At 39.2% G+C, this 21,574-nt stretch overlaps 1 long non-coding RNA gene across 4 annotated transcripts; it reads left to right on the forward strand.

Moving 5' to 3' along the window:
- Positions 1–2,092: 2,092 nt before the first annotated feature.
- On the forward strand, positions 2,093–4,526 carry LOC110897146. Of its 4 annotated transcripts, none has more exons than XR_002568481.2 (5): positions 2,094–2,267; positions 3,002–3,296; positions 3,652–3,785; positions 3,867–4,119; positions 4,483–4,526. It is a non-coding gene; the product is annotated as an uncharacterized LOC110897146 (long non-coding RNA). The 4 variants fall into 4 exon arrangements; XR_002568482.2 differs by lacking the exon at positions 4,483–4,526 and adding an exon at positions 4,415–4,455; XR_002568483.2 differs by lacking the exon at positions 4,483–4,526 and having other exon boundaries at positions 2,093–2,267; positions 3,641–3,785; positions 3,867–4,253.
- Positions 4,527–21,574: the final 17,048 nt, after the last annotated feature.

The following is a 21,574-nucleotide window of genomic DNA, read 5'->3' on the forward strand; positions in this document are numbered from 1 at the left end:
AAACGGGAACTTGGAATCCATTTTGTGTTGTATTTGAGAGATTTTTAGAGTGAGTTTGAGAATAGGTGTGGTAAAAAATTAGATTAAGTTGGTTATTTATATTGTTAAAATTGAATTTTTTTTTAAATGACCGTTGCCCAATGTATACATCATCGATCCTTGTGCTTCTTGTGCGGCGACTCCTCCCCGATCCCCCGCCCCGATTTGCCTCACCGCAGGGATGGCGGCGGTGTTCCCGCTAGGGGAATTGGGTCACCGATCCCCCTCCCCGCTGGTGCCCCGTATATCCTTATGATGCCTATGAAAACAATCCACCTTCATTAAAAATGTTCAACTTTTTTAGCTTGTAAAAAACGACCAGAAAACATGAATGATTGACTTTGCACAACTTTAAGTCTTTAACACATGATCAACTGAATTGACATTTTAGCTTTTTAATCGCATGTAATACTGAGATTATGTTGTAAAGCAATTATTACACACTAAGTGCACATATTTTCAAATTTTGAATTTATATAAAGATGCTTTAAAGTCAACACATTAAAGATTTAAAGTCAAATAGCATATGAGTAGATTTTTCTATGCAAATTAAGGTGCTTTAAATGATGTAAATTATAAAAGTTGATCATGTAACTCTCAAAGTTTCTTTAAACAAAAATGGCCACCAACAATTATTGTCAAACCATTGCATAATTATTTGCATCCACATGAGACGGATATCGAACATGCATGCATCGAAACAACTGATCAACCAACATGTTAGCATAAGCCATAATTGTTAACGGCGAATAGCGACAAGGTACCTATATGCTACATAGCGAATAGCGATAAATAACGGGCGACTACTTTATAAATAGTGATACACTGAAAAAAGAACTTAAAAAATATATATAAATGTATATTATATCAAAATGCCCTGGTATATATGCTATTTTATAGCTGTATTTAATTTCTATTATATGAAGAAAAAAATTTGTCGCTATTATCGCTATCTATCGCTACACCATAATAACGAGCCTAGACCTATACGTTACGTAGCGCGCTATAGCGATAAGCGATCTCTATGCTCGCTATTGACAACTATGGCATAAGAATGTCATTCTTTCGATTTGTAAGCTAAAAACTCCACACATCTTATTTTTTTTAACAAAACTATAACGACTGGCGCAACTTATATAGCTGTAAAATTATATGATTTGCAAGGTCCTTTGCTTTGACAATCTTAGGTAAAGAAACAGTCATCATACAGGCTACTTTGTGTGTCATTCCAAGAAGCTACATTAACAATTATTAACATATGACACAGTAATAATCTAACAAATTATAAAAGAGTTGAATTTTCTTAAAGGAATATTGGATTTTATTAATCTCAACTATTTGTCGTTGGCGGCCAACAGTCCCAACTTAAAAAAATAACCACTGGCAGTGCCAACTATTGACATATTGGCCACCAATGGACCCTGACTAACAGAACCCTAACGAGTAACGCCGTTAGTCTTCGGTCACCTGAAAACCGTTTTTGTCCAGAAAAAGGTTTCTAAAGGTCCGATCTAAGGTTACAAAAAGGTTTGGGACGAAAATGTTGAGTTTTCCGGCGAAAAAGAAGTTTTCCGGTGAAAAAGAAGTTTTCCGGCGACTTTAATAATTGGAGCTTTTACTAGAAAAAGGTTCCCAAAGGTCCATAATAAGGTTATAAAGAGGTTCGGGACAAAAATGTTGAGTTTTCCAGCCAAAAAACGTTTTTCCGGCGACCGAAGACTAACGGCGTTAGGGTTCTGTTAGTCAAGGTCCATTGGAGGCCAATATGTTAAAAGTTAGGACTGCCAGTGGTTATTTTTTAAAAGTTGAAAGTTGAGACTGTTGGCGGCCAACGGCAAATAGTTGGGATTATTAAAATCCAGTATTCCCTTCTTAAATCACTAGCTATTTGATTTAATATAAAAATATAATCAAACCCAAAATAACATAATACGAAAATTGTTCCAAAAAAGATGGAGATACAAAACCTTGGAAGAAGATAGAGCACCAGTTGTATGTTTCTTCGGAGAAAGAGTTCAACCGAAGAATATTTATATAATATTAAAGAGAAAGGTCGGTGGCAAAAGCCACCTACCCTTTCTCTCTTAATCTCTTACACGTGCTCTCTCTTGATACATTTATGCTTTTTCTTCCAGATCTTTCTTCATCTGCTCTAACTATCTGCCTTTCTTCCCATCGATTCACTGCTCACTTGATCCATCGTCTTCACCGCTGCATCATCTTTTCATGTAAGTTCATATTCTTAACCTACATTTGATGTTATTGTCTTCATTTCCTTCATATTATGAGCTCTTGAACCCTAATTTTTCTTAACAAAATTGTTATTTTTTTGCCAAAAATGCAAAGGCATAGGCTGTTTGTGGGTTATAAAAAGAGATATTTGTAAATATTCTTGGAAGATTTGGGAAAATGTTGATTGTTTCTTTGTGGAATCAAAGATTTGAGCGAAAATTGGTAAATGGGGATGTCTTTGGTTATTTGTTTGGGAAAAAAACGACTGTTTTGGCAAAATTAATGTGGGTTTTCTAAGGAGGGAGCTTGATTACACGAACTTTAGGATAGAACCACCCAATTAAAAGTATGGTTCGAAGTGTAATTGAATAAATTAGTGCTAAGATCGTGTTTCCTTATTTTTTTTATGTTTGAGTTGATTAAAGAACGATTAGTCAAAGTAAGTTGAATACACAATGTGATTAATGGTGAGAAAATTAGGATTGCAGTCATATATTGACTTTGGTTAGCAAGTTTTGTTTGACCTTGAATTTAGGTTTGCAGCTATTTCGCCATAGGTGAAATCAGCGCCATAGGTTCTTTCGCTACCTCCTGTCCAGGATACGGTTTGGTTTATGTTGTGTTATCCTGTTTATCCTTTGATTGCCCTCAGATTTTGTAAATTTTTTTTTTCTTATTCCTTCGGTAGTTCCCCCTTTAATGCATATGATTGTTTTTTCCCCACATACAGATTCTTTGTGCAGGATTGGACGCTTCTGTCTACACCGTCGCTTTACCGTATGCCTAATGTTGTTTTGCTAGAAGATTGTGTTGGTTGCTGGTTGTTGTGCAGGAATGCATTTTCGAGTTTATCAGCTTTATCACTAGCGAACGAATATGATTCAGACCTGTCTTGCGTCTCTGAAACCCGCTGATTCATGTGGCAGTTGCATCATCCCCGTTCCTTTCAAACAATCACATCTAAAATCAGCAAGAAATGATCGTGATCATCATGAATCTTCGATCCAATTTTCTACAATAATGAGGTAATTGCTATGCGTATAACAGACTTAAAACTTGGGTTTCTGGGTACTCCACCGGAAAAATCGCTCCGTGTTATGGTTTTAGTCATCATGCCCACTTTGTTCTCAATTTTGTTATTTTGTTTATCCAACCACACCATAAAATTAATATTAGTTATTTACTTGTAAATTCTTTTCAGTAATAATTATCGAGAGCAATAATAACTGGATTAGGAATTTAGGATAAGGTCTACAATACACAGATGAAATAGTTTAGTAAAATAACTATTTTGTCTTAACATAATTATTTGTTTATGTCTAACAAATTATGATTAAATCTACTTATTTAAATCTAAAGCATATCAAAGATTTGTCACAGTTACAGTTGCTAGAAGATGGTCGAGGTTCGGCTAACGCAATTTTGGACTTAGGTGTTTTGGGGGCCAACCAACCGGTGCCTAAGTTACCCGTTTTGACCCGCTGCCGAACGGTCCCATTTTACCACCTCCATTGGTAAGCCAAGGAATGTATATTTAGCCCTTCTAATTCTATTTTTTTGCGAGTAATAAAGATACTTTCTATACTTTGATACAGTTTGACAAATACCCCACAGGCGTGGGTTTGTTCCCGCATGTAGATACCCATTCAACATTTGAGGGCTCAATTTATAGCCTTTCATTATTAGGATCTTGCATTGTGGAGTTTAGAGCATCTGTTGGTGTTAGAGATACAAGTAGTCCAAATTTCGTTAGGAAGGCTATTTATCTTCCCGTTCAATCAATGATCTTACTTTCTGGAGCAGGAAGATATGCTTGGCAACATTATATCCCCCACCAACACCAATAAGGTACTTTATGTAAGTTTTTAGCTTTTATTTGCATTTTTTGTGATATATTGCTGCTATGTAACAATGCAATCATGTCACACCCCGATTTCCACGTGTCTCACCGGTGGGCCCGGTGGGGGATTACCGTGACGATGTTGGCAACAATATAGTCAAACCACATAATTATATAATGCACAGCGGAAGCTTAAAGATAAATATATAAACTTCAACCTCTGGTTGTAATATCAAATGTATTACAGGGGTTGAATATATCCACAGTGGATCGTAAATAAACATAAAGTATTTGTTCCATCAGATACTGCAATCAAGCTTGCGAGACTTATCACGACGCTAGGGAGCTAATACCAGTCAATTTACGTGTAGGTACCTGCACTTAATCTTTTTGGGGAAAATACGTCAGTTTACACTGGTAAATACATTCAACTGACACATTTGAAAATGTTTATTAAAATTGATTTGAATGCACAAGGCACAAACTCTTTTATAACTTGGGAAAATTATAATAAAATCTTGTGAACGTTTTACATGTTCTTTTATGCGTTCAGTAGCCCGGGTCGTGTCGGGTTAAAGATTTATAGACACACCACGTTTGCGTAAAACCGTAGTACAAAAAAAACCAACGGTTACGTCTTTTAATTTAATGTCGACACTTTATACCGGGTGTACGCCTACACCGGGATGTCGATGGTCGTGGCCATTTCGTAAAATGATGCCAAGGATATCCGGGACAACGGTCATTAAACCCCCCAAAGGCTTATAAGCAACAAAACTGTTTAAATGAGCCGATCATATTTAATCAATTAACCACCTAAGCGATGGAATTATATAATGCTCAATCAAGCGGTATTAATATACCGTAACCCAAGCCCATATAGGGGAAATAAGTTAAAGTATTTACCTTTGCAAGTATAATTCCTTAATTTGGATTAAATCACCGATAGCTTTTACTGGGGCTCCTAATCTGGAACGAAGGTTTTAATTAACCTCTTAGAATCCTAACGAGTCGTTATAATGGCCGTAGCCTAGACCGGTTGGTTCCGATATATATAGATAGGGTTTAATCGCGTGAAAGGCGAAAACCGAGAATGGAGTGTGATTCTGTCCCAACAAGCTCAGAGACTTGTTTTATATGGGTTAATGGTTCACACTCTGGATTTTGGGGTTCAAATAATATAATTTGACCCGTATCGGCTAATTTATGAAAACTAGTTTCATAAGCCGAACCGTGCGCGCAATAGGCGAAACGGTTAACCATGAGAGTCGTACGCTTATTTCCTAAGTCAATATGCCTTAAATGAGTTGTGGTATCAGTAGGATACCTTCCGTGACGCCCGTAACGAGTTTAAGTTAATATTATGCCCCGTAGGGGCTTTTCGGTCATTTTAAAGACTTTTAAAGAGCTTTTCGAGTTCTACAGGAAATCTGAGTTTCCCGAACAGCTTATAAAGCTTAAAATAGTTTATTTATTATTTAGAACCAGTAGCAACTGGAATCGGGTCAAAAGACCTTGTAGAACTCATGTTTTGGCCGAAAAGGGCATATTCGGTATTAACCGAACCGTAGCCATAACCTCAGGTTATGAGCAAGGTAAAATTTATTAAAAATCTTTAAAATTCCCAAAATATTATTTTAATACAGTGGGTAAAAGTTTTGGTGACGAAATCTTGGTTTAGATAGGTGTTATGCTAATTGCGCCGTTAATTACTAAAGTTTACTTTAAATGCGCCTTTTAGCATAACTCTCATTCTAGACCTCGGATTGACGTGAAACTTTACGGACATGCTTATAATTTAATAAGCAAGGTTTTGGTCCGTTCACGTGTCCGAAATACTCGTTTTAATTTTAAAAGGCCGTTACGGTCAACTTTTAGGCGAATGACGGAATTGCGCAAAAGACTCGGATAACTCATGAACCGATCACAGAGGTTTATACCAACATGTGACCTGGTCCTAAGAGAGTCCTAAGGCATATTTATACCTCACTAAAACGGGTCAGAACTGAAGTCAAAGCAAAAGTCAAACTTTTGCGACATTCGGCTCCGAACCGGGTCAATATAGCAAATGGTCGATTCAAACGAGCGCAAACAAGTTTATATACTTATTATCATGTTTTATAAGTGTCAAAACAGGTTCCATAGTATGTACATTACAGATTATGCATAAATCGCTAAAATAGCTTTCTGTTGACTTTTTAACCGCACGTTTGACTCGATTTTTGACATAGTTAGAGTGGTGATCAGGGGGAAACCTTTTTAGAGGTTTATTACCCACATAATTACCTACTCAAAACTACTTTTGATCCGTCATAAGACTGAACCATTTGCAAGTTATTGTAATGACAACCGTTAGTTACGACGGTTGCGTTTATGAGCTATAACTATGGAAATGCAAGACCATTTTGATTGTGAACGACTTACAGAAGTTGTTTCTTGTTTATAGAGCAGAGAAAGATGCTTGGAGCTTCTTTAGAATGACCAGAGAAGTTGATTTGTGTTGTGTGAATTGTTATGAGCCAATGTGGCTATTTATAGTGAAACTTAGGCTCTAAGATCATTACAACTCATGCTACACTGAGTGTGGATGATGGGCAGATGTCCCCTAAGTGTTATGGGTCGAGCATAGAGTGCCCATGCCCCATTAATTGGTTGTTGGTCGTTCAAAGAGTCCAAAGGTCAAGTAGTTACAATGTTTCTGCATCTGGGCGTCTAGTGCGGCCCGCATGGAAGTTCCATGCGTTTATAATGCGGGCCGCCTAAGATTCAAAGATCAGACGCGTAAATGGGGAGGCTCGCGGCCCGCCTCAACTTAATCAAACATGTAATGCGGGTCGCGTGGGACCTGTTTTTCAGATTTTTAAAATCTTTTGAAATGATTACGAAATCCTGGTAATTAATAACGAAATCTTTCGTAATGATTTACCTGACCTTTCGGGTTTGAAGGGCTAACTTTGCGGTTTGGCCCTCGGTTATTTACCGGTAGGGGCCTCGTGTTATTTACCCGCATTATTAAGTCCCCGGTTTATTTATTAATTATACAGAAAGCCATAACTTTCATTATTGACGCTTTTAACCCTTCTTATACGAATGCGAGTATAACTTTTTCGTTTTAAAACGGAACTTCGCGGAATTTATACAGTATATTCTAGTGAGCGTATAATACTGTTACGAAGCCTTGGGAACATTAAAGGGTCACTCAGAGGTAATATTAAACATGTTGACATAGTTAACCCCTGTAGCTCGTAATCTCTCACTTTCTTCCGCGTTTCGCTTCCGCACGATCTATAATTTATTCGTTTGAAGGTTCAAGCATTATTTAGGGTTACTATACAGTATATTTACCCTTGTTGACATTTATGACCCTCGAATTTATATACTTTCAAGGTTTGTCAAAATTGGTCCTTTATTTAATATCAATGCCACGTGTAAACAAATGACACGTGTTAACACATTATTGGACACAAAAATTCGAGGTGTTACATCCTCACCCCCTTAAAATAAATCTCGACCCGAGATTTACTCAAATAAATAGGGGTACTTTTCTTTCATTGTAGCTTCGACTTCCCACGTATATTCAGGACCTCTACGAGCATCCCATTTGACCTTTACAATCGGTACGTGCTTTCTGCGAAGCTTCTTTACTTGTCGATCCTCAATCGACAAAGGTTTTTCGATGAACTTTAAGCTCTCATCTATATGCACATCTGTATGCGGAATCACCAATGATTCATCGGCGAAGCACTTCTTGAGATTGCAGATGTGGAACACATTGTGAATTCCATTGAGCTCTTCAGGCAAGTTCAACTTATAGGCAACTGATCCGACCCGTTCAATGACCTCAAAAGGTCCTATGTATCTCGGACTCAGTTTGCCTTTCTTGCCGAAACGCATCACCCCCTTCCAGGGTGATACCTTAAGCAACACTTTTTCACCTACTTCGAAGTGAAGATCCTTACGTTTTGGATCAGCGTAGCTCTTCTGCCTATCGCGGGCAGCCTTGAGACGTTCCCGGATCTGGACAATCTTGTCCGTTGTCTAGAAAACAATCTCTGGTCCCGATAATTGGACCTCTCCTACTTCCGCCCAACAAACAGGCGATCTACATTTCCTACCATATAATGCCTCAAAAGGTGCAGCCTTTATGCTGGTGTGGTAGCTATTATTGTAGGAGAATTCGATCAGGGGTAGGTTCTTATCCCAGTTACCGCCTAAATCGATTGCACATGCACGAAGCATGTCTTCAAGCGTTTGGATAGTACGCTCGCTTTGACCGTCCGTCTGTGGATGGTAAGCCGTACTAAAGTTTAGACGTGTGCCCAAAGAATGCTGGAAACTCTTCCAGAAATGAGACGTGTACCTGGTATCCCTATCGGAGATAATAGTCACAGGTATGCCGTGTAAGGCTACAATCTTATCAACATAAAGTTGGGCTAACATATCGGAGCTATACGTCTCCTTGATGGGTAGAAAATGAGCTGATTTAGTCAGCCTATCAACTATGACCCATATTGTATCGTTTCCTTTCCTGGTTTTGGGTAACTTGGTTATGAAGTCCATAGTTACACATTCCCACTTCCACTCGGGAAGTTCAGGCTGTTGTAGCAAGCCAGACGGCTTCTGGTGCTCGGCTTTGACTTGAGCACAAGTCAAGCACTTTGCTACATGGGCGGCTACAGACTTTTTCAAGCCTATCCACCAATAATTTGCCTTTAAGTCTTGGTACATTTTGTCTGCACCAGGATGGACTGAGTATTTGGAACTATGGGCTTCCTGGAGAACAACATCTCGTAGTCCTCCATAAATCGGAACCCATATACGTCCGTTCAATCTAAGAATTCCATCCTTGCTAAGAGTCAACTGCTCCTCAGTTACTCCCAGCTTTTCATTAGGGTAATTAGCTTCCAACACAGCCTCTCGCTGTGCAGCTAAAATCCTTTCAATTAAATTGTTCTTGACCTCAATGCTCTTGGCGTTGATTCGAATAGGTTTTACCCTTTCTTTTCTGCTCAAGGCATCGGCGACTACATTCGCCTTGCCGGGATGGTACCTGATCTCGCAATCATAGTCATTCAGGGTCTCCATCCAACGGCGCTGCCTCATGTTCAACTCCTTCTGGTTGAACAGGTGCTGAAGGCTTTTGTGATCAGAATAAATCACAAATTTAATACCATAAAGGTAGTGCCTCCACAACTTTAGTGCAAATACAACGGCACCCAACTCCAAATCATGGGTGGTGTAATTCCTTTCGTGCACCTTTAATTGCCTTGAAGCATAGGCAATCACTTTGCCCTTCTGCATAAGCACACACCCCATGCCCGTGTGTGATGCATCGCAGTAAACTACGAATTCATCTGTACCTTCAGGTAATGTTAGCACAGGTGCGTTGGTTAACTTTTGCTTCAGTATTTCGAAGGACTCTTGCTGCTTTGGGCCCCAAATGTACTTTTCTTTCTTCTTGGTCAAGGAAGTCAAGGGCGCAGCAATCCTTGAAAAATTTTCAATAAATCTCCGGTAGTATCCTGCTAACCCCAGGAAGCTACGGATTTCGGTAGGCGTCTTTGGCTCTTGCCAGTTCATGACTGCCTCTACCTTAGCGGGATCCACTTGGATACCACGCTCACTCACAACGTGCCCTAAAAATTGAACCTCTCGTAGCCAGAATTCACATTTCGAGAATTTGGCGTAGAGTTTCTCACGCTGTAGTAATTCGAGAATGCAACGGAGGTGCTTCTCGTGGTCAGCTTGATTCTTGGAATAGATAAGGATATCGTCGATGAAGACTATGACGAATTTGTCCAAGTACGGCTTGCAAACGCGATTCATGAGATCCATGAACGCAGCCGGTGCATTTGTGAGCCCAAAAGGCATCACTAGGAACTCGTAATGACCATAGCGAGTCCTAAATGCAGTCTTGTGTACATCTTCATCTCTGACCCTTAGCTGATGATAGCCCGACCTCAGGTCGATCTTGGAGAAGTAGCTTGCTCCTTGCAGCTGATCGAATAGATCATCGATCCTTGGTAAAGGATATCTATTCTTTATGGTAACTTTATTTAGCTCACGGTAATCAATGCACAACCGCATTGATCCGTCCTTCTTCTTTACAAACAGGACAGGAGCTCCCCAGGGAGATGAACTAGGTCTGATAAAACCTTTCGCCAGCAGTTCATCCAACTGGGTCCTCAGTTCTTTCATTTCTGTCGGAGCTAATCTGTAAGGTGCTCTTGCTATCGGAGCTGCTCCAGGAATGATGTCAATTCTGAACTCCACTTGTCTATCTGGTGGCAAACCAGGTAGTTCTTCAGGAAAAACTTCAGGATATTCAGAAATGACAGGAAGATCCTCGATCTTCGGCTTCGGTTCTTCAATTATCACCTGAGCCATGTAAATTACGCAGCCTTTGTTCAAACACCTTGAAGCTTTGAGCATTGATACGTCCTCGAGTAACCCGTACTGCGTATCTCCTCGAATGGTAAGCGATTCACCACTCGGAGTCTTTAAAACTATTTGCCTCTTGCCACAAATGATTTGGGCCTGGTTATGGGATAACCAGTCCATGCCTAGCACAATGTCAAAACCTGCTAATTTGAAGGGAAGTAGAGATAAAGGAAAAGAATGGTTCTTAATGGACATTTCACATCCTTCTAGAACAGTAGAGACGGTTTCTATCGTGCCGTCTGCTAACTCTACTTCGTATTTCACGTCAAGGGTTTTGATAGGCATATTTAGTAGTTGGCAAAATTTCTGGTCTACAAAGGATTTATCGGCGCCAGAATCGAATAGTACTCTTGCAAATATATTATTTACGAGAAAAGTACCTGTAAGCACATTGTCGTCCTTAACCGCTTCCTTTGCATCCATGCGAAAAACTCTCGCATTTGACTTCTTTGTCTCTTCCGCTTTCTTGGCATACTTTGGGCAATTACTCTTGATATGCCCCTTTTCATTACAACCATAGCAGGTTGCATCCTTTATCTTTTTGCACTCCACGGTCTTATGATCCTTGGACTTGCATAGCCCACAGGATGGAGTCTTTTGTTGCGACTGTGAACCAGACGCAAACCTACACTTCCCGGAGTGAGGTTTCTTGCAGACCTTGCAGTGAGGTCTTCCATCAGCTTGCCCCTCCTTCTTTGCCTCCGACCCTCTCTTGCCCTCACCGTTTCCACGGTGCTTTTTCCCAGACTTTCGTGAGGTATCATTCTCACGTTTTCGCTTTTCAGCCTCCTTGCTCCTTTGTGCCCTCAGACGGACAGCATCAAGTGTAAGAGACAAGGAGAGGTCAGTAACTGACCTGAAGGTCGTCGGCCTAGAGGCCTTCACACTGGCCTTGATCGCCGGCTCTAAGCCCCCAATGAAACGGGCGATTCTTCTGGGTTCTGGTGTCACCAGGTATGGAACTAGACGAGACATGGTATTGAAACTCGTCAAATACGCCTGGCAGTCCAGGTTCGTCATCACCAGTGAGACAAAATCAGCCTCTATCTTCTCAACCTCGTGCTGAGGGCAGTAGTTTTCTTTTATGAGGGCAATTAATTCCTCCCATGTCATCTTGTACAAAGCAGACTTACCAGATGCCTGCACCAACGCCCTCCACCATGCCAGGGCCTCGCCCTTAAAAGACTGGGACACATACTTCACCACATCCCTCGCTGCACACCCGCTGATGTCCACTATAGTGTCCATCTCATCCAGCCAGGTGATGCAATCAACAGCACCTTTCTCCCCTGTAAATTACCGGGGCTTACACGATACAAAGTATTTGTAGGTGCAACCCTTAGCACTAGATGCGTCAGTATATTCTCTATCGCGATGAACGCTGTGCTCAGTGGACGAGTGTTTGTCGTCATCTTTCTTGGGTTCAGAGGGTGGTTTGGAGTGTGTCTTTGGTTTAGAGGGTGGTTTTGACACGGTTCTGCCTTGGGACTCAGTATATTGACGATCAATAGCTGCCTGAACAGCATTGTCAATCAGAGCCTTCAGTTGTGCGCCTGTCAGATGCACTGGCGTATTGTCATAGTTATCTTCATTTGTGTGGCTGTTCTCTCCATTGGGATCCGCCATTGTAACTTGAATCTGTTACAGAAGATAACAAAATTTTATTCAGGAGATTATTATATAATTGTCTTTTATGACAATTTGTCAACCATGGTACAGAGACCATATTTGGTTAACTTATTATATCATTTAATATTAGGATTTGAATATATCCTATTTTAGCTATATGAATAGTATTGGCGGCATAAAGCCTAATCATGATGATGTTTTATAGTATTAGCCGAGATTTCAGAGAATCAAAGGCATAGAGAATTGAACCGTAGTTCTTTTATCTCTTTCTGACAGAGAGTCATAGACTACCACTGCCTTTTGTCTTTATAAGACAACTATTACGGCCCATAGGCACTACACCTCTAATGGATGTTTTAATATGGTTGGCCCGTAGGCACTACATCTCAAATGGATGTTTTTAATAAGGTTGGCCCGTAGGCACTACATCACTAATGGATGTTTTTATAAGGTTGGCCCGTAGGCACTACATCTCTAATGGATGTTTTAATATGGTTGGCCCGTAGGCACTACATCACTAATGGATGTTTTTATAATACTGGCCCGTAGGCACTACATCACTAATGGATGTTTTAATATGGTTGGCCCGTAGGCACTACATCTCTAATGGATGTTTTAATAATACTGGCCCGTAGGCATTACATCACTAATGGATGTTTTAATCATATTGGCCCGTAGGCATTACATCACTAATGGATGTTTTAATAATATTGATCACCTTCATTGGTGATTTAACCCACGATTTATAAATCATTCAGTTGGGTTTTGTAATCCTTAAAGGATTATTGTATAAGAATGACGTGCGTGATTTTTAACGAATCACATCTGCCATGATGGTTAACATGCGTACAGAGGTTAACAGGGAATCAGAATCTTCTTAATTAGGTCGTACCATCTTGACTGGATCTCAGAAGACACCAAGCTAGGTTTCACCTTTTAAGATTCTTTATTTAGGCAGATCAATATAAAAGGAATGGTTTTGATTTATTTTTATACATATTAAAACAAAACTCATAACATACATTCCAAAATCTCAAATACAATCACATATTGCCCTAAACGGGTCTTTCAAATAGTACATACCTTCATAAAGGTTTTAAAAATAAGTGATAAGTCCACGCAGGGACTAATACAAGATAGGTGTCCATGCAAGGACTAAAGATAAGTCCACGTAGGGACTGAAATACGATAAGTGTCCACGCAGGGACTTTATTTCAAAGTAGAAATTACATTGGTACAACTATTAAGGGCTAGTGGTCACGTTTCTTCTTTTTGCCCTTTAGTAGGTTCGCTAAGCCTTTGAGAAATCCTCGGTGGCTCTTTTTCTCTTCTTCGAACTCTCTCTCCACACGATCTAGTCGATGGAGTATTTCTTCCTGTTCAGGAGGAGAGAAACGTGGTTGTGGTGCTTGATGCGGAACAGGAGGTCTGGGAGGTATTGGATACCCATGAGCTGAGTAGTCCGGTGGTCCCATGTTTCCATGTGCCCCGTCAGGGTAGCGCGCATTATATCTTGCTGACACCACATATGGGTCGCGCTCATAGCCGTAGTTGTATTGTGCTTGTGACGGTTCGAACGGGTTGTAAGCCGTTGGACCCGTATAAGCAGGTATGGGTTGGTCATACCCAAATGGTGGCGAATTTTGTGCAGCTGGTGCGGAGTTCGCCTCCTGTATAGGACTTGAAGGTCCTTCTTCTCGTAGTGGCGGATAGTGGCTACTACTAGAATGTCGAGGAGTGCTGAAGTGGATACCCCCTCCTCCTCGTGTAGACATACGAGCATTTGTCCTCCTACGCCTTGGCGGATCAGGTATTACTGGTTGCGCCGGTGGCGGAGGTGGTGGCGTAACTGCCACAAAGCGTGAATCCTCAGAGGGATCCTGTGGATGTCGCGGTTGTTGTGATGTTTGTTGAGGTGGCGTGTAGTACCACTCATGTCGGTCAAACAACGCTTGGAAACTGTCAGGTCCTTGATAGGGCGTTCCATGGAAGGATGACCCATCAGAAACTTCTATCGGATGCGTGGGCGTACCATGAGCTGGTTCAGTAGGATCCTCATCTTCCTCCATGGGATCTTCAGAAAAGTGGTCTTGTGGCCCTAGTGGAACAAAACCTGATGGTTCCTGTATGTAGTCAGCCGGATTAAACTGACCTATATAGTATGGAGTAGGGTCGTCGTAATTTCGGTGCGATACCGAACGTTGTAGAGGTATGAAGGAAGGTTGTGGGTTGTTGGGATCATTTTCTGAGTTTGGCCCAAAGGAGTGCCGGTAGGATGGCGTCGAGCTGTGCGAAGTGGAATGCCTCGCGGGTTCGTAAAGATCTCTTCGTCGTTGTGGCTCTTCGCTCCGTGTCATCGAAGGATGTCTTGTACCTGATGGTCCAGCTTCGTTATCGTGATGTGTCACGATTTCTCCTCTGCCTCTTCTTCCCCTTCCTCTTCCTCGGAATATAACAGGTGGCATTTTCCTGCTCCAAAACTTATTTAAAATCGAAATGAAAGTAATGACAAAAAGGAGCATTAATCCGAATTTGTCCTAAGTTCTTGTCTAGACTTAAGTATGTGCAATTGTGTCATTGAGATTAAACACAATAGGATAGTGTTTAATTCACTCAACGTTGGCTCTGATACCAACCTGTCACACCCCGATTTCCACGTGTCTCACCGGTGGGCCCGGTGGGGGATTACCGTGACGATGTTGGCAACAATATAGTCAAACCACACAATTATATAATGCACAGCGGAAGCTTAAAGATAAATATATAAACTTCAACCTCTGGTTGTAATATCAAATGTATTACAGGGGTTGAATATATCCACAGTGGATCGTAAATAAACATAAAGTATTTGTTCCATCAGATACTGCAATCAAGCTTGCGAGACTTATCACGACGCTAGGGAGCTAATACCAGCCAATTTACGTGTAGGTACCTGCACTTAATCTTTTTGGGGAAAATACGTCAGTTTACACTGGTAAATACATTCAACTGACACATTTGAAAATGTTTATTAAAATTGATTTGAATGCACAAGGCACAAACTCTTTTATAACTTGGGAAAATTATAATAAAATCTTGTGAACGTTTTACATGTTCTTTTATGCGTTCAGTAGCCCGGGTCGTGCCGGGTTAAAGATTTATAGACACACCACGTTTGCGTAAAACCGTAGTACAAAAAAAACCAACGGTTACGTCTTTTAATTTAATGTCGACACTTTATACCGGGTGTACACCTACACCGGGATGTCGATGGTCGTGGCCATTTCGTAAAATGATGCCAAGGATATCCGGGACAACGGTCATTAAACCCCCCAAAGGCTTATAAGCAACAAAACTGTTTAAATGAGCCGATCATATTTAATCAATTAACCACCTAAGCGATGGAATTATATAATGCTCAATCAAGCGGTATTAATATACCGTAACCCAAGCCCATATAGGGGAAATAAGTTAAAGTATTTACCTTTGCAAGTATAATTCCTTAATTTGGATTAAATCACCGATAGCTTTTACTGGGGCTCCTAATCTGGAACGAAGGTTTTAATTAACCTCTTAGAATCCTAACGAGTCGTTATAATGGCCGTAGCCTAGACCGGTTGGTTCCGATATATATAGATAGGGTTTAATCGCGTGAAAGGCGAAAACCGAGAATGGAGTGTGATTCTGTCCCAACAAGTTCAGAGACTTGTTTTATATGGGTTAATGGTTCACACTCTGGATTTTGGGGTTCAAATAATATAATTTGACCCGTATCGGCTAATTTATGAAAACTAGTTTCATAAGCCGAACCGTGCGCGCAATAGGCGAAACGGTTAACCATGAGAGTCGTACGCTTATTTCCTAAGTCAATATGCCTTAAATGAGTTGTGGTATCAGTAGGATACCTTCCGTGACGCCCGTAACGAGTTTAAGTTAATATTATGCCCCGTAGGGGCTTTTCGGTCATTTTAAAGACTTTTAAAGAGCTTTTCGAGTTCTACAGGAAATCTGAGTTTCCCGAACAGCTTATAAAGCTTAAAATAGTTTATTTATTATTTAGAACCAGTAGCAACTGGAATCGGGTCAAAAGACCTTGTAGAACTCATGTTTTGGCCGAAAAGGGCATATTCGGTATTAACCGAACCGTAGCCATAACCTCAGGTTATGAGCAAGGTAAAATTTATTAAAAATCTTTAAAATTCCCAAAATATTATTTTAATACAGTGGGTAAAAGTTTTGGTGACGAAATCTTGGTTTAGATAGGTGTTATGCTAATTGCGCCGTTAATTACTAAAGTTTACTTTAAATGCGCCTTTTAGCATAACTCTCATTCTAGACCTCGGATTGACGTGAAACTTTACGGACATGCTTATAATTTAATAAGCAAGGTTTTGGTCCGTTCACGTGTCCGAAATACTCGTTTTAATTTTAAAAGGCCGTTACGGTCAACTTTTAGGCGAATGACGGAATTGCGCAAAAGACTCGGATAACTCATGAACCGATCACAGAGGTTTATACCAACATGTGACCTGGTCCTAAGAGAGTCCTAAGGCATATTTATACCTCACTAAAACGGGTCAGAACTGAAGTCAAAGCAAAAGTCAAACTTTTGCGACATTCGGCTCCGAACCGGGTCAATATAGCAAATGGTCGATTCAAACGAGCGCAAACAAGTTTATATACTTATTATCATGTTTTATAAGTGTCAAAACAGGTTCCATAGTATGTACATTACAGATTATGCATAAATCGCTAAAATAGCTTTCTGTTGACTTTTTAACCGCACGTTTGACTCGATTTTTGACATAGTTAGAGTGGTGATCAGGGGGAAACCTTTTTAGAGGTTTATTACCCACATAATTACCTACTCAAAACTACTTTTGATCCGTCATAAGACTGAACCATTTGCAAGTTATTGTAATGACAACCGTTAGTTACGACGGTTGCGTTTATGAGCTATAACTATGGAAATGCAAGACCATTTTGATTGTGAACGACTTACAGAAGTTGTTTCTTGTTTATAGAGCAGAGAAAGATGCTTGGAGCTTCTTTAGAATGACCAGAGAAGTTGATTTGTGTTGTGTGAATTGTTATGAGCCAATGTGGCTATTTATAGTGAAACTTAGGCTCTAAGATCATTACAACTCATGCTACACTGAGTGTGGATGATGGGCAGATGTCCCCTAAGTGTTATGGGTCGAGCATAGAGTGCCCATGCCCCATTAATTGGTTGTTGGTCGTTCAAAGAGTCCAAAGGTCAAGTAGTTACAATGTTTCTGCATCTGGGCGTCTAGTGCGGCCCGCATGGAAGTTCCATGCGTTTATAATGCGGGCCGCCTAAGATTCAAAGATCAGACGCGTAAATGGGGAGGCTCGCGGCCCGCCTCAACTTAATCAAACATGTAATGCGGGTCGCGTGGGACCTGTTTTTCAGATTTTTAAAATCTTTTGAAATGATTACGAAATCCTGGTAATTAATAACGAAATCTTTCGTAATGATTTACCTGACCTTTCGGGTTTGAAGGGCTAACTTTGCGGTTTGGCCCTCGGTTATTTACCGGTAGGGGCCTCGTGTTATTTACCCGCATTATTAAGTCCCCGGTTTATTTATTAATTATACAGAAAGCCATAACTTTCATTATTGACGCTTTTAACCCTTCTTATACGAATGCGAGTATAACTTTTTCGTTTTAAAACGGAACTTCGCGGAATTTATACAGTATATTCTAGTGAGCGTATAATACTGTTACGAAGCCTTGGGAACGTTAAAGGGTCACTCAGAGGTAATATTAAACATGTTGACATAGTTAACCCCTGTAGCTCGTAATCTCTCACTTTCTTCCGCGTTTCGCTTCCGCACGATCTATAATTTATTCGTTTGAAGGTTCAAGCATTATTTAGGGTTACTATACAGTATATTTACCCTTGTTGACATTTATGACCCTCGAATTTATATACTTTCAAGGTTTGTCAAAATTGGTCCTTTATTTAATATCAATGCCACGTGTAAACAAATGACACGTGTTAACACATTATTGGACACAAAAATTCGAGGTGTTACAAATCATTTTCTTAGAGGTGATAGTTTTGACCCGTTTGCTTATCAATGAATCGATTTGCTTTGTATTCTATCTCAAACGAGTCAAATAAAAAAAAACTAATTAAGATGGTGAAACAGGGGAAATGGGCTTGAACCGGTCAAACGGTTCATAAGTGGGCCAAAGCTCTATTATAATGCATATAACGCCCTAATTTGTTTTATTCAATGGATGGGATTGTTATTGGCATAATATTCCATTTTTTATTACCAACTTGCCATAATTAGTGGAGTCGTCAAATATTAGAAAAAAGATTGATAGAAGAGTTTACGAATAAGACACAACGTGATGTTGCCGCCGCAACACGCGGCAGGGTCAACATTCTAGTTTTTTTTTTAATTTGCATCTCATCATGGTGTGCCTTATAAGCACTGAGTGTGTGTTGTTGGATAATCCTGACATGGGTTGTGGGCTTTATTTGGGTCAGAAATGTTTTCCCTATGTTGGTCAATTAATGGGTTAGTAGTGTTTTATTTAATGGGTCAAATAATGGGTCATAGCCCAACATGCACGTGAGTTTGAATCAGTATTCAGTTAGGTTGTTTGTTTTATAATGGGTCTTTGTTTTGTCCGGGGGTTAGGTTGTTTGTTTTATAATGGGTCTTTGTTTTGTCCGGGAATTAGGGAGAGTCTAAAGGTATCTTTGATTGAGTATTTGTTTTATAAAGGTATCTTCAACGAGTTTATTTATTCGGTTGGTCTTGAAGAGTATAGTATGAGAGGAAGGAGCTTCATTATCCAAGCTCACAATTCAAATAAGCTTAGTAAAATAGATCGTGTCCTGGTGTGCAAAGGTTTCTGTGACAAATGGCCAGACGCTTGCCTCCGAGCGCTTCCTCGTGTGCATTCCGATCACAACCCTTTAATTATTGAAACTAACTGTTTCAATTATGGGCATAAACCTTTTAAGTTTTTCAACTCTTGGCTTGAGGTAGAGGGGTTCGAAGGTATGGTGGAGAACACGATAAATTCTTACGTAATGACTGAGGTTCGGCCGGATGTTGTAAGACCCTAACACGCTTTAACTGAAAAGACGCAGCGGAAATACGTACCATAAAATTTCTTTCATTATAAACTTTTTGACTTACTTGAAAGTTAATTTTAAAATAACTCTTTTACAATATATGTATCCTTCGTACTCATTTAATAAAATAAAAGCATAACTTATGTTTATCAAATTACATGCTCAAGCATTCCCGTACAATCTATCTTGTGACTCGGTCTTTGATCGCTACTCCTCGTGATGATAATCTGTGATTCGTACAACCTGCACCCACCACATACATTCGCAACATTAGCATACATTATATACAAACAAGATTCTCAATCATGTAGTCTCGTTACGTTCTATCCACATATACTTCCCATCCCGTTATCTTTCTAGATTTAATCATTCCATCTGGATGTCTAATCCTTGGCGAAACTCCAATAATGTACCTGCATTACATTTCATTCTCGAGGCACACTGTTAATAAGGTCAATACTTAAATGTATTGAAACCACGTATACAATACATACATAACTACGTACATACATACATACATACATACATACATACATACATACATACATACATACATACATACATACATACATACATACATACATACATACATACATACATACATACATACATACATACATACATACATACATACATACATACATACATACATACATACATACATACATACATACATACATACATACATACATACATACATACATACATACATACATACATACATACATACATACATACATACATACATACATACATACATACATACATACATACATACATACATACATACATACATACATACATACATACATACATACATACATACATACATACATACATACATACATACATACATACATACATACATACATACATACATACATACATACATACATACAATACATACATACATACATACATACATACATACATACATACATACATACTACATACATACATACATACATACATACATACATACATACATACATACATACATACATACATACATACATACATATATACATACATACATACCTTTACTTGCATACATACGCATCTACTTACATACATACATGATTACGTCTTCACATACGTACTTACATACATGTCACATTCACTTATTGTAAGTTGAGCCTTATCTATAAACATATCAACATAAATCAATGCAATTACAAACAAACATAACCGACTAACTTCCAACAAACATGATGAACATTCCATTAACACGGTGAACATTCAGCAACATAATGAACATTCTATTAACACGATGAACATTCAGCAACATAATGAACATTCTATTAACACGGTGAACATTCAGCAACATAATGAACATTCCATTAACACGGTGAACATTCAGCAACATAATGAACATTCTATTAACACGATTAACATTCAGCAACATAATGAACATTCTATTAACACGATGAACATTCAGCAACATAATGAACATTCCATTAACACGGTGAACATTCCGCAACATAATGAACATTCTATTAACACGATAAACATTCAGCAACATAATGAACATTCTATTAACACGATGAACATTCAGCAACATAATGAGCATTCCATTAACACGGTGAACATTCAGCAACATAATGAACATTCTATTAACACGATGAACATTCAGCAACATAATGAACATTCTATTAACACGATGAACATTCAGCAACATAATGAACATTCCATTAACACGGTGAACATTCCGCAACATAATGAACATTCTATTAACACGATGAACATTCAGCAAAATAATGAACATTTTATTAACACGGTGAACATTCAGCAACAAAATGCACATTCCCTTAACACGATGAACATTCAGCAACATAATGCACATTCCATTAACACAATGAACATTCAGCAACATAATGCACATTCCATTAACACAATGAACATTCAGCAACATCATGTACATTCCATTAACATGATGAAACTATCATCTTAATTTACATTAAGGATAGATGAAGTTCATATGAACTTACCTTGGTACTTACCCTTACCTGTAAATTCTTACTTGGTTTCACTATATACCACATACTAAACTTCATTTATAAATAAGAAGTGATTTCAGAAATCACTTACCTTAAGTGTTCGTATTCGCATCCGTTTCCTCACCTCCTTTTGAACCGTTAACCTTCCATGCTTCCATCCATCTTGACATGATTCCTATACTTTCATGTCATCGCATTCACATTCTTGTTAGCATACATGATTGTACATATTAACAATCATATCAAATTCATGTTTCACATTTGACTTTCATTAGTCAATTCTAACAAGCATAAG

This window comes from Helianthus annuus, chromosome 12, assembly GCF_002127325.2.
Source record: "Helianthus annuus cultivar XRQ/B chromosome 12, HanXRQr2.0-SUNRISE, whole genome shotgun sequence".
Classification (NCBI taxonomy): domain Eukaryota; kingdom Viridiplantae; phylum Streptophyta; class Magnoliopsida; order Asterales; family Asteraceae; genus Helianthus; species Helianthus annuus.